Source organism: Amblyomma maculatum, chromosome 11 (genome assembly GCF_055883805.1).
Source record: "Amblyomma maculatum isolate TAMU_Amacu chromosome 11, ASM5588380v1, whole genome shotgun sequence".
NCBI classification, from domain to species: Eukaryota; Metazoa; Arthropoda; class Arachnida; order Ixodida; family Ixodidae; genus Amblyomma; species Amblyomma maculatum.
Genome location: NC_139354.1, coordinates 64,852,772 through 64,865,408, shown reverse-complemented (window position 1 = coordinate 64,865,408; position 12,637 = coordinate 64,852,772). Strand labels below are relative to the sequence as shown.

General features: G+C 46.5%; 1 long non-coding RNA gene across 2 annotated transcripts; it reads left to right on the top strand.

Moving 5' to 3' along the window:
* LOC146173990 (uncharacterized) lies at positions 1-6,927 on the top strand. 2 transcript variants are annotated; one of them, XR_014701658.1, is made up of 4 exons: positions 1-138; positions 1,466-1,590; positions 2,073-2,226; positions 6,161-6,927. It is a non-coding gene; the product is annotated as an uncharacterized LOC146173990 (long non-coding RNA). The 2 variants fall into 2 exon arrangements; XR_014701659.1 differs by lacking the exon at positions 2,073-2,226.
* Positions 6,928-12,637: the final 5,710 nt, after the last annotated feature.

Sequence of the window (12,637 nt, the reverse complement as noted above, 5' to 3'; positions counted from 1 at the left end):
CACGGAAGATGGCTTCACGTTTCCGTGTTCTGCATTTTCTGCGCAGTTACAAATACCTACGGCTGTAATGCACTGCTAGCATTGTTTTTGCTGTGGCTTGGTGCGGCAGGCACACTTTGTTCACCCGCCGATTCCAAAGTAAGTATTTCACCGAACTTTTGTTTCAGTGGAACTTTTCGATGCACCGATGGTGCTGAGCTTTTGGGTAAGGAAACAGCTCTGTACAGCAGCCGAACGGTCGAGTGTTTTAGGCAAGACTGACAGGATGGCTCCGCGCCGACTAACTAAAGTGCAGCCTCAAGTCTGAGGGCCATCTTTCTCGGCATTACTGGACGCTGCGCCAGTAAGCCGCGCAACTTCTCTGTCTCTGATAAAGGAGTGCCTGCCCGAGCTTTAAAGGAGTTAATTTGTTAACCATGCGCAACGTGCTGAGTTCTAAAAACTATACGAGAAAACTTTTGCACTCCTCGAGCCTATCGTGCGACATGCCTACACTTGTGAAAACGTCGCGAGTTCTTTTTTTTTTTTTTTTTTTTTTTTTTTTTTTTTTTTTTTTTTTTTAATGGACAGCCGCTGATCTTTCTCTCTTGAGCTTTACGGCAACTACAGTTTCTAGAAGGAACGGCTGTAGCTACTAAATAACTAAAGGTTTAGTACTTTCCTTCAGCTTTGACAAACCAGCACATTTGCGCATGTTGGTTATGCATGTGGGACCGAACCGCGCAGAACAACCGGACAAGGAGATGAGAGAAAAAAAAAAGTCAGCACTTGTCTTTTTCTTGACCCGTTGTTCTGCGCTGTTCTGGCACGAATTTGACATACCGCCACCGCGATACAGTTGGGCTGTGATCTCTGGTGCCTGCAACGCCTTCTTTTATGCAAAACAAGCATACTGGGAGGCCATGCAAGCCGCGGGCTCAAAAAAAAAAAAAAAAAAGAGAGCTGTGCAAAAGTGAGATGAAAACAAAATTGTTGTTGCTTTGTCCTTACAGATATTCAAAGGCTCCTCAGAACTTCACTGCATTATTGACAGCGAGATAATGCCAAAGCTACACTAGAGCCATGCAGCACCTTATAGTGCATGATACTGAGCTTATGTCTCGCACTGAAAGCTCTTACCATGTTCTTAGATTATCATATTAAAGTAGCTTTAAACCCATGCTTGTTAACACAGTGATAGCCATAAATTGAATCTAGGGCATCATGCTCACATACAAGGCTTCTGATAACCGCTGGTCACATGATGTGGGCTATAGCAGAAACCTGTACCTGGTCATCTTACAAGCATTTGTGCAATTGATGCTTTTAATGTGTTGTAAAAGCTTTTGTGTTCTGTTTCTGTATGGGAATGCTTACACCACCGCAGTTGGTGCTTTTAGTGTGTTGTAAAAGTATTTGTGTTCTGCTTCTGTATACAATGCTTTTCTCGTTGAAGACTAGCATGAGGCTTCCAAAAATTTTTCAGATGCCATTTGCTGTAGCCGATTTCGTAGGCCAACAGGAAGCAGCACTTTGAGCATGGAAAACTGTCATCCACGGGGGAAAACAGCAACATCCCTTTGCATTCTCATTTCTTTGGTATGGCTAAAAGTGAGTATTGTATCATTATCTATATTATTAATATTGAATCATGATTCTCACTGTTGAAGTTGTTTGAGCATGATGATTTTAAACACACAGGGCATCCCTTCGACATTAAGGTTTTAGCTTGTTTACATGTAGGATGTAGAACTGGTTTCAACAAACTTTATGCAGCAAATTCTTTTTACATTGTCCACCATGTTACTTTTTGTCATTGTCCATTGAAGTAATTAACGAGTATTTACGTTTACACAGTCGTCCACTCTTAGCTTGAATGGGAATGTGTGGCATGCAGTTTGCAAAATAGCAATGCATCCGTCACAGCCATGCATCAAGGCTAAGTGGCTTCTGCATAGAGGGACCAGCCGCTCCAGCTTCACGTCATCTGCCTCTTTGCTCCGATGTGCAGACGTGCATTGAGGCAAAGTGGTTTATGTGTAGAGAAACCAGGAGCTTCTTTGTCACATCTGGCTGTTTGTTACGGTGTGCAGATGTGCATCGAGGCAAAATGGCTGATGTGAGACCAGGAGCTGCTGCTTAACGTCCTTCGCCTCTTTACTACAGTGCACAGCCGTGCATTGATGCAAAGTGGCTTGTGCGTGGAGGGCCCAGGAGCTGCAGCTTCACGTCTGCCTCTTTGCTCAGGTACGCAGGTGCGTATTGAGGCAAAATGGCTTATGCATAGAGGGACCAGGAGCTGCTGTGTGGCGTAGTCTGTGTATTTGCTATGGTGCGTATCGAAGTACAGTGAGGGGGCTCATGTGTAAAGGTACCATGAGCTGCTGCGTCATGTCGTCTGCCTCATTACTATGGTGCGCAGGCATGCATCAAGGCAAAGTGGATTATGCGTAGAAGGACCAGGAGCTGTTGCTTCACATCTGCTATGATGCGCAGCTGCGTATTGTGGGTGGTGGTGGAAAACATATCCATCAGATACAAATACAGGAGGTTACTGAGGGGGCCTGTCCTGACAAAAACAAGGGGTCCCTAGTTTGGGACCCCAGTGGTGGTAGAGGGACTAGAGGCTGGTACTTCACGCTGTCTGCCTCTTCGCTACGGTGTGCGGCTGCGATGGATGCAGTGGCATCTCAAAAAGTGCATGCCACGCACTCGCATGTTCAGCCTGAGTGGATGACTGTGTACCTGCTATAGCTTTGTTATTCATAGAATAAACCTAGGCCAAGTTGGATAAATTATAGCTCACCTCATATGTGGTCAGCAAAGAAACGCCACTCCAGAAAATCTGATGCATTTACTGTCATAGGATTCTTATTCATATACATGCTACTGACAAGTCAGATTCTTCACCCTCAGAAATGCCAGAAAAACAACCAAGGGTGCGTCTGTAATAGTCTAGCTTGCTCTTTCTCTGCAGACTTGAGTCAGATGTGTGTTCCATTGCTGTGGGTGGGACAGGTGTGAATCTTTGATTTTAAGCTTGCAACAAGTATGTTATTGTAGTTTAAAGGCAAAACGGTACTAATAATCGTAGCCCCCCGTAGCCTTTATCCCCTTTTAATAGTGTTGCTAGACACTGAATTATTAGTTTACTCTGCACTGTTTCTGTCTAGTTAATATGCGGAGATGTACATATATTTATATGACTTGGAGTTGTCGACTTTGCACTTAGAAACATTGAAGCGTTATCTGATGTGTTGCTTTCATTTCTTTAATGATTTCTGTAAGGGATCGGTGGGTATGCTAGGCACCATTATTAGTCTGCTCTTTTTGGGTCACCTGTTCAATGCCCAGCTGCGGCCGTCTCCCACTTGCCCTCGGACAGGAGGCGGAGAGACGAGCACAGACATGCAGCTACAGCAGCTACAGTGCTTAACGGAAACGTAGGCAGAGAGGGAAAGAAGTCCCCTCTTCCGAGGACTTTGCTGTCGCACTCGAAGACGCGGGGACAGGCAGTTTGTTCTCATTGCTGTGTCATGTAGGGGGCTCATTTTTATTTAAGGAGCTTTACGAACAGCATACAACTAAGGGGTCCTTAGTACTAAGCGTACTAAGGGGTCCTTAGTACGCTGACTGGACCAATCACCCGGAGGCAGCACAGCTTTGAAACGAGCACCTCTTTTGGCAGAATTGCTTATCGTTCAAAGAAAAAACACTGTCAGGTTGAAGGGTGTAAGGCCCTCTTCCTTGTTGGGGAGCCCATAAAAGTGACCATTATTCAGTGCAGGCGCGCTGAATGGGGTCTCGTTGAGGATTCCAACCCTGGATGTCAACAATGGTGGGAGATGGCGGCGTTGAAAAAGGGCAAGTGTGTAACAGTGACGGTATGATGCGGAGCGGGAGGATGTGGGTTGGCTCTTCTGATGTGGTCCGCAATGGTGCTGACTCGGACGCCAATAATTGCAATAATTGCCCTGTAAAAGGAGCCGCCAAGGGTGCAAGCTTTGGGCAATAGTTGTGCACGTGGGACACCGTTTTGATGGGTTCTAATTTTTTTTTCTTTTTTTATTTCCTAGGGGAGAGAGTTTGGCATGTGACCTAGTGAGCCAATCATTTCGAGGTCCATTCTCTAAATTCCGTTTGTTGTGAAACAAATTTTTTGTCCCTTTTGCATTGCTTGTATTAGGGAGAGGGTGAAGAACCTTATGAAAGTGGAAAGACATGCCAAAATGTTTGTTAGCCACTCATGTGTGAGTTCGTTGTCATTGGGGATGAGAAATGTGGGCGGAGTCCCGAAGTTAATGAAACGGCCCCGCGGCCTGGAGAACTCGTTCTGAGCTAGATTTTGATCTCTTTCCTCTTCGGCATAGATCATGGTCGTTGTTTCACCTGTTGTAAATATGTACATTCATGTATAAAATTTTCAGTTCATCTTCCTCTCCGTGTGTAAGTTGTTGTGGCCATATGCAGTAAATTCACTATTTTCATTTCTATATAACATGCCTTTCTGAAGATGGTGAGCTCTTTTGTCCAATCCTGTAAGAAAGCAGCAAAGCGCTCCCAAATCTTCCACAAAACTGTGTGATATCTTTAATGCTAACTGCGGCTTGGTGTCACTCAAAACATGTAGTGAGGTAGATTTCTCCCTCCCCCCCCTCTTTTTGTTTGTTCAAATGAGGACCAGCGGACACTAACGCTTGCTTTTGTAATGCCCTAGGCTTGCTTAAGGCAATACTCCAATGTCAATACCATTTTTATAGCTATGGCTATCCAACAGCACTAATGTCTTTTATACACTTCTTTTACTAATCTCTTACCCAAGTGGTGGCTTATACTGCGGGGGCGAAAGTCTCTGGACAGTATGTCTGGAGATTTTGGACTAGAATCGCGATGTAAACGAATTGTGACCTTATTTCTCTTGCACACATGAAAGAACTAACGTTCAACTTTCACATCGACAAGTATGGTCCGAGTTTCCTGGTCGATGTGAAAGTTATGTGCTTTGATTGCAGTTTGTGTAGTCCACACACTTTTGTCCCCGATATTACATAGGGGCAAATTAGGCGCCTTTATAGGGGCAGTTTCTTTGGCGCCCACTACCTTCCCCATAAAAAAAGCTACAGTGTTTCTTGTGAACAGCTGGCTGCATTTATAAAGACCATTATTTTTTTGTAATCTGTTGTGCGTAGTTGAGAAATCCATGACATACATGCACAGCTGGTTGCCAGAATTATGCAACCATATTTCAGTAACTAACATCCATGCTGCATGCTGCCGGTAATACATCAGGAGCTTGTGGTTGTCAGCTTTTTGTGTTTTGTGTAACTATAAGCCTTGCTATTGTAATGTCACATATAGAGCTGTGGGTAAACAACTTTACTTTTAACTCTTGTAGAAGCATGAACACTGCGCAATCACTGCGGCGGGCTATGCTTCCACATTGGGCTTTAGCCACATGTCAAATGTCTACCTTTATTCTGCTGCAGCAGCTTGCATGTTATCAGATAAGTTACTTCGTCGCAGCTGCTCTAAGGAGACGCTTTCTAGACGCTTGTAGCCTAGATTTTGATGTCGATATACCCCTGACACGCCCAGGGAATGTCTTCGGTAGAGGGTACATGGAAACCAGCGAAATGTGCAGTTTACAGAAAAAAAGGTAACAATTTTAAATGATGTTATTATTGATCACATATTTTCAGAGCAGGAACAATGACTTTAGAAATCTGCCTGTTAAACCGCTCAAAATGCAGGTTTCTGCCGCCAATGCGTACCTGTGTAACTCTGCAATGCTCTGGCTGTGCTTTATGTTCATATAGAGCATCCTTTATGCTTAGTTTCTCTGCATGTGAACTCCATGTCTTGGGTATTGCTGAGGGTGCATAGCAGCAAACATAACATGCCATGTTTGGTCAGAGTGGCATGTTCAAAGAGACGACAAAAAAACATTAAAATACTGAATGCCAGGTTCTGGTCAAACTACGTTTGTATCTTTTGTTATTCTGCATAGGTTTTGCTGCAGTTATATGACCTTTCGATATAGTATGTGACAGTTCTGAATGGAGATACATGCGTACAGTGCCATCTGGAAAAAGCAATTGAGAGAAACTGGCAGTTGCCCTTGGAGATGTGTAATCAAAGTTCAGCACAGATAACTTGAATTTCATTTTCCCTTCTATTGCAGGAGGAGCCCAACCTGCTCTTTCCATCTGGGGCCTGAAAGACCAGCAACAGCTGATCGAGCAAATGCACAGGATAGTAACTGCTCCTGGAATCCCGGCCTGCGGAGGCCGCCCACAGAGAACTCTGTCATCTCTTCGCTAATTCCGAAATATTAGGTTTCAATAAATACCTGTTTCTCCACAAGGGAAGAGCTGTCACGGCCAAGGATAATTAAAAAAAAATTATTCAAGTAGATTCTTAATACTCCAGTTGACCTGCATTTTACCATGCCATTCCTTAACATCGATATTTTTTTAGTGTAGACTATTTATGCATGCAGTTTTTGCAATAAAGCAAAAAAAAATGCTTTTTTTACAACCTCGCATGCTGGTATGCCTATGCACTTCGCATGTTTTCAGGAATAGTGCATTTGTGTAAAGCTCAGCTAGCATATGTGCCTCTTTGATGGAAGTTTTAATTGCACACTGCTGTTCAGTGCTTTGTGTGTGAAAGTAAAGCAGACAACAGGAAACTTGAACCTGTTGCATATTCTATTGTCTGCTTTACTCTCACGACAAAGGCATTGAGCACTAGTATGTGACTGAAATTTCCATGGCACATGCTTGCTGAGCTTTACACGAATGTTATTGGCAAGTTTTTACACCAATAGCGGGCCCTGCAAGGATGTTCCGGGAAACGTCCGAATGTCCGCCTCCGGCTGCCCGTCGGACGTCCGTGGGACGCGATCCGGATCCACGAACGATAGTCCGACGGACGTCCGCTGTACGTATATCGAACATAACCGGACTTCCGTCGGATGTCCGAAGGTCCGAAAACGGACGTCCGTCGGTCGACCGTCGGACGTCTATGGCCGTCTGGGACTTCGCATTACCACTTTGCGGCCGTGGTGTGCGATCGCGGGAGCTCGGTGTTTGCGGCCTAGACCTCAGAAGAGCCTCGACGGCCTAGTAAGAACCCCGACAATCGAAAAGCGGCCGCCGAAGCCAGGATTCGATCCCGCATCCTTGGGAATAGTAGTCAAGCGCCGTAACCACTGTGCCACCCCGGCGGGCTCAATTTGTAATTGGTTCGTAGGAAAATAAAGGCGCAGTATATGTCACATCTGTTCTGTGGACACATGTGACCCGCACCGTAAGAGAAGGGAGGAAGGTGTGAATGAAAGTGGAAAGAGCGATGGATCCACGGCTGAAATTGGTACCACGATGAAATTACTGCATCACGGCCAGTGAAGCTTTCGCTTCAAAATAGCACGTGCAGAAGTAACTGGCTCGACCAACTAGCAGCGTGCAGCATGTGGGGATGAATTAGGATGACTGAGCTCCGACGTTCCGACGCCGCTTCTTGAACTGCGAGCGGTTGGCGGAACGCGCTCGGTAGGCCGGAGAATGGTGACGTCACCAGACGGGGCGAAGGCCTGGTAGTTTAGGAGGCATTGCCCGGGTGCGTATTTGGGTTTGCTCGGTACGGTGGCTCCGCAAGGGACAAAGCAACAGAAGAGACGAAGAAAACGGGCTGTTCCGACTAGCATCTACCGCCCCCAGGAGCCGAGCAGCCTAGCGATTAGCGGCGCATGCTTTTTCAGTGGGCGTCGCGTTGGACCAACACGTTGGACGCGGCACTAGCTTGAGAGAGCCTATACTACTACTACTACTACTACTACTACTACTACTACTAAATTATAATAATAATACACAGTAATATTTCTCTGCTAATTATTATTATTAATATTATTATTATTATCATTATAGTAGTAGTAGTATAGAGGAGGACTCGTTTCACGAAGTTGGCACTGAATTGTCTAGTTAACGGCCGAATTAACTGGCTAAATATTATCTTCACAATTTTAATTAATAATAATAATAATGATTGGTTCACAGGAAGGGAAAGGCGCAGTATCTGTCACACTTGTGTCTGTGGACACCTTCATCCCTTGGTGTCCACAGACACAAGTGTGACAGATACTGCGCCTTTTCCTTCCTGTGAACCAATTAATATTATTATTATTAATAATGAAATCTGGGAAGATAGTATTTAGCCAGTTAATTTGGCCGTTACCTACAGACAATTCAGTGCCAACTTAGTGAAACGAGTCTTCCTCTATACTACTACCACTACTACTACTACCACTAATAATAATAATAATAATAATAATAATAATAGTAGTAGTAGTAGAAGTAACAGTAGTAGTAGTAGTATAGGCTTTCTCAAGCTAGTGCCGCATCCAACATGACGCCCATTGAAAAAGCATGCGCCGCTAATCGCTAGGCTGCTCGGCTCCTGGGGGCGGTAGATGCTAGTCGGAACAGCCCGCTTTCTTCGTCTCTTCTGTCGTTTTGTCCCTTGCGGAGCCACCGTACCGAGCAAACCCAAATACGCTGCCCGGGTAGCCACCTTCCCCAGGATGATTATATACTGTCGAGCCCCCACTTGCATCACTGACACGAGCGGCTGCTCTTTGGCAGTGTGCAACTTGCTTGTTGTAGAAGTCTTCCTCTCCGCCACTCTCTGGAAAGCAGGTGCTCAGGCGGGTTATCATCGCGGCTAATGTCCCACTGGTTTTTCTGCAGGTGACTTCCCCTCCTGAGACGGAGTGTACCTGTAACGTAATAAAATTTTGGCAAGTCGACCTTCCAGTTTCCGCCGTCGCATACCTTATTGGCATCGCCTCGATACTGTTTTTCTCAGCATCAACGATGACAAACATCATGTATCCTTCGATAGGACCCGCGATAGTCTATGTGCAGACGACACCAGCGTCTGCTGGTTTTCGGCCAGTTGTCGGCACTGCACACATTGCGGACACTTTTGCGAGCTCCTGGATATCCTTATCTAACCCAGCTGGATACCTTAAGATAGTGCGGGCGAAGTTTTTCATTGCCCTTATGCCGGGTTGCGAGTCGTGCAGCACTTTCAAAAAACTTCCTCTGCTACTTGTGGCCCAACAACGCGATGGCCGTACTAGATAATATCGTTACTTACAGCTAAATCATTCCTGCGCCTGGTAAATGGCTGATATACCGCTTTTAGTCCTTGCCCAACCGCTTTAGCCAGCCACGCAAGGCCTATCTTCATTTGTTGCAGCATTGCGTCTCTGCTGGTTTGGTCTGCCATTTTCTTCGCGGAAAGAGCAGAATTGTCCAATGCCTGCGCATGCAGGACATATTCTGCCAGTTTGATTTCATCTTCTCACGCCTCGGTAAAGGCTAGCGGCTCAATGCGTTGGCATTTGCATTTGGCTCTCCCTTCCGGCATTCAAAGTCGTACTGATATTGTCGTGTTGGCCGACGCACGACCGCGGGAATAGATCACTCAGCTCATGCCACACGAGACTCTTTATTCAAGCGTGCAGCAGTTTATATACAAATCTTAGCGCCATCTGTTGATGGTTATTGACGACATGTATTAACTGAGGGCACCTAGCGTTACCCATGAACACTACATCTATTCCTCCCTAAAAAGAAACAGATATATGTACAAGTATTAAGGAGGTGCCAAGCATGTACAGATATGTACAAGCAGTAAATGTCACTGCACATAGTCTTGAAATCTTGCGGGTGGCCTCCGATTTCTTGAAGACCGACGGAGTGTTAGTAGCTCGGCATCAGGTTCATTACAAGCACTGTCACTACCAGCACTATCGCCACTCTCACCATCAGCACCAGCATCACCACCATCACCATCACTTGAAGCATGTCGCGTGTGTTGTGAACTCTGTTGTAGTTGACCTGGTGATGTTGACTGACATGGCTCAAACGGCAGTGATGTTTCGACAGATGTCGGTGCAGTTCGGTCACTGTGGGCCTCGTCTAGCACCGCATGCTCTGGCGATGCCTCCATTGGTACTGCGGTCAACTGCGAGGCGTTCCAGGTGTGCCCATCCTCCAGGACGAAGGACCAACGTCCTATTCGCTTGAGGATTTTCAGTGGTGGTCCAAAACTTGGAGATCCTTTCGGGCCGGGGACCGGTTTCTTAACTCTCACATACCTTCCGACTTGGAACTTTGGTACTCGGGCCCCTCTTCGTCGGTCAGCATACACCTTATTTTTGCGCTGGTACTCCTTTACCTTCTTCCGAAGCGAGCACATTTCCTGAGCGGGGTCTGCGAAGAAAGTCGGAGTGGGATGTCCAATCACGTCCAAGGATGTCCTCATGTGCCGGTCATGCAGGAGCGCAGCAGGAGAGACTCCAGCGGCACTATGAGGGGTGGCTCTATAGATGCCCAAGTACTGTGTGACAGTTGTTTTTACTGGTTGCTGTTCCAATATGGCAACCTGGAAATATGATTTGAGCACACGGTTAAACCTTTCCACCTGGCCATTTGCTTGCGGGTGATACACAGCAGAAAATATGTGCTTGATTCCTCTGTCTTGAAGAAATGACTCAAATTTTCGGGATGTAAGCTGTGGTCCATGATCTGAGACCAACTCATCAGGGTATCCTTCCCGGGCAAATATCGATAGGAGAAAATCCATTACTGTACGGGAGGTCACATCCCTGCAGAAAGCAACTTCTGCCCATTTAGAAAAGTAATCAACTAAAGATATTACAAATCGACAGTCTGCTGATGCACGCTCAAATGGGCCAACAATGTCAATTGCTATTTTGCTCCATGGTCTGTCTGGAAGGGGCACGGGCTGCAGTGGAGCAGAATACGTTTTGGCACTTTTGTCTGCGGCTTGGCAGATCATGCAGCTGCGGATAGCAGTCTCAACCTGTTTGTCTAGGCCTGGCCACCAGTACTTCTCCCGAAGACGTTGTTTTGTCTTCACTATTCCCGGGTGCGATTCATGGGCCAGCTGAACAAGCGTAGCTCTGAGCTTCGCTGGAACTACAATGCGTTCCGAGCGCATGAGGTGGCCGTCGGCGGTGGAGAGTTCCTCACGAACCTCATAATAAGGAGACAACTCTGTTGTCAATCTTTTCTTGGGTGGCCATGATGTCTGGACAAAATGAGCAACTTCTTGTAGCTCGCAATCCTCGGTTGTAGCAAGTTGGTCATTTTTGTGAATCGAGGATGTTACGAGGGACACGATTTCCTCTTCAATTTGAACGCCATTTTCTGTGCCTGCAACAGGTAACCGGGACAAGGCATCCGCTATCGTGTTGTGTTGCCCACGTCTGTACTGAACAGCGAAGTTGTAACGTAGCAAACGAGCGGTCCACCTTGTGATGCGAAGTGGTCGCTGTCCTGTGCTTTGTGTCGAAAGCAAAGACACTATTGCTTGATGAGCCGTTACTAAAGTGAATGGTCGTCCCCACAGATAAATATGCCATTTCTCACGCCCGCAGACAGGCCAAGGCATCCCGCTCTCCTGCAGAGTACTTTCGCTCTGCCTCCGTGAGCGTTCGGGATGCGAAAGCAACAGTCCGAACATGTGGGCCGTCAGCTTGCTGTAGTACTGCCCCCAAGCCATACGCAGACGCATCTGTAGCCACAATAACTGGAAGCGTCGGGTCGAACATTCGCAGAACTTTGTGTGGAGCAAGAAGCTTCTTTGTGTGAAGCAAGAAGCTTCTTTATTTTCTTAAAACTCTTTTCGGCAGCGTCATCCCATTCAAAACGAATGTTCTTGCGAGGTAGCCTACGCATAGGTTCTACCTCTTCAGCCAGGTGAGGGATAAACTTGGCATAGTACTCTATCAGACCCAAGAACGAACGCAGCATGCCTGCATCTGTGGGGGTGGCAGCGTGGACGATTGCGTCTACTTTATCTTGTAGGGGTGTTATTCCCTCCGCACTGTTTCGATGCCCAGGGAACGGTAGCTCAGATGCATTAAAGATGCACTTTTCATTGAGTTTCATTCCAGCTTCGGATATACGCTGGAGAACTTGCTCCAGGTTCCTCAAGTGTTCTGCCTCAGTTCTGCCAAAAACGTTGATATCGTCTAGATAGCAGAGGACACCTTTGTATCCTTGCAGGACCGTCGTCATGAGTTTCTGAAACGCAGCTAGAGCCGATGCTAGTAAGAAGCACGTGCGTTAGTGAGGTCTCTGCTGTTGGGGTGAAGTAAGACTTGATGATAGGCAGTGGCCAAATCGAGCTTCGAGAAGTAGCGTGCTCCATTCAGCGAGTGTAATAGCTCTTCCATATGAGGCAGCGGAAAGCTGTCGACAATAGCTTTGTCTCCCTCAAGTCAACGCAAAGGCGGATGCTGCCGTCTTTCTTGCGGACAACAACGATAGGAGAGATCCACTCAGAGGTATTAACCCTTTCGATGACATCGTCAGAAAGAAGGCGCTCAAGCTTGTCACTAACAGGATTGCGCAGAGAAAGCGGCAAACGTCTGAGCTTCGGCACAACTGGAGGGACAGAAGACTTCATTTTGACTTCGTGTTGAACGCCTTGGCCATTCCAAGGCCTGGTGAGAACAAATAAAACTTTGACCATAACATTCTAGTTCACTGTACCATAACAGAGCTGGCATACCGAATTTTGGAGGGCCTGCCATCTCATTGCTGATAGGTTCTGAACCTTC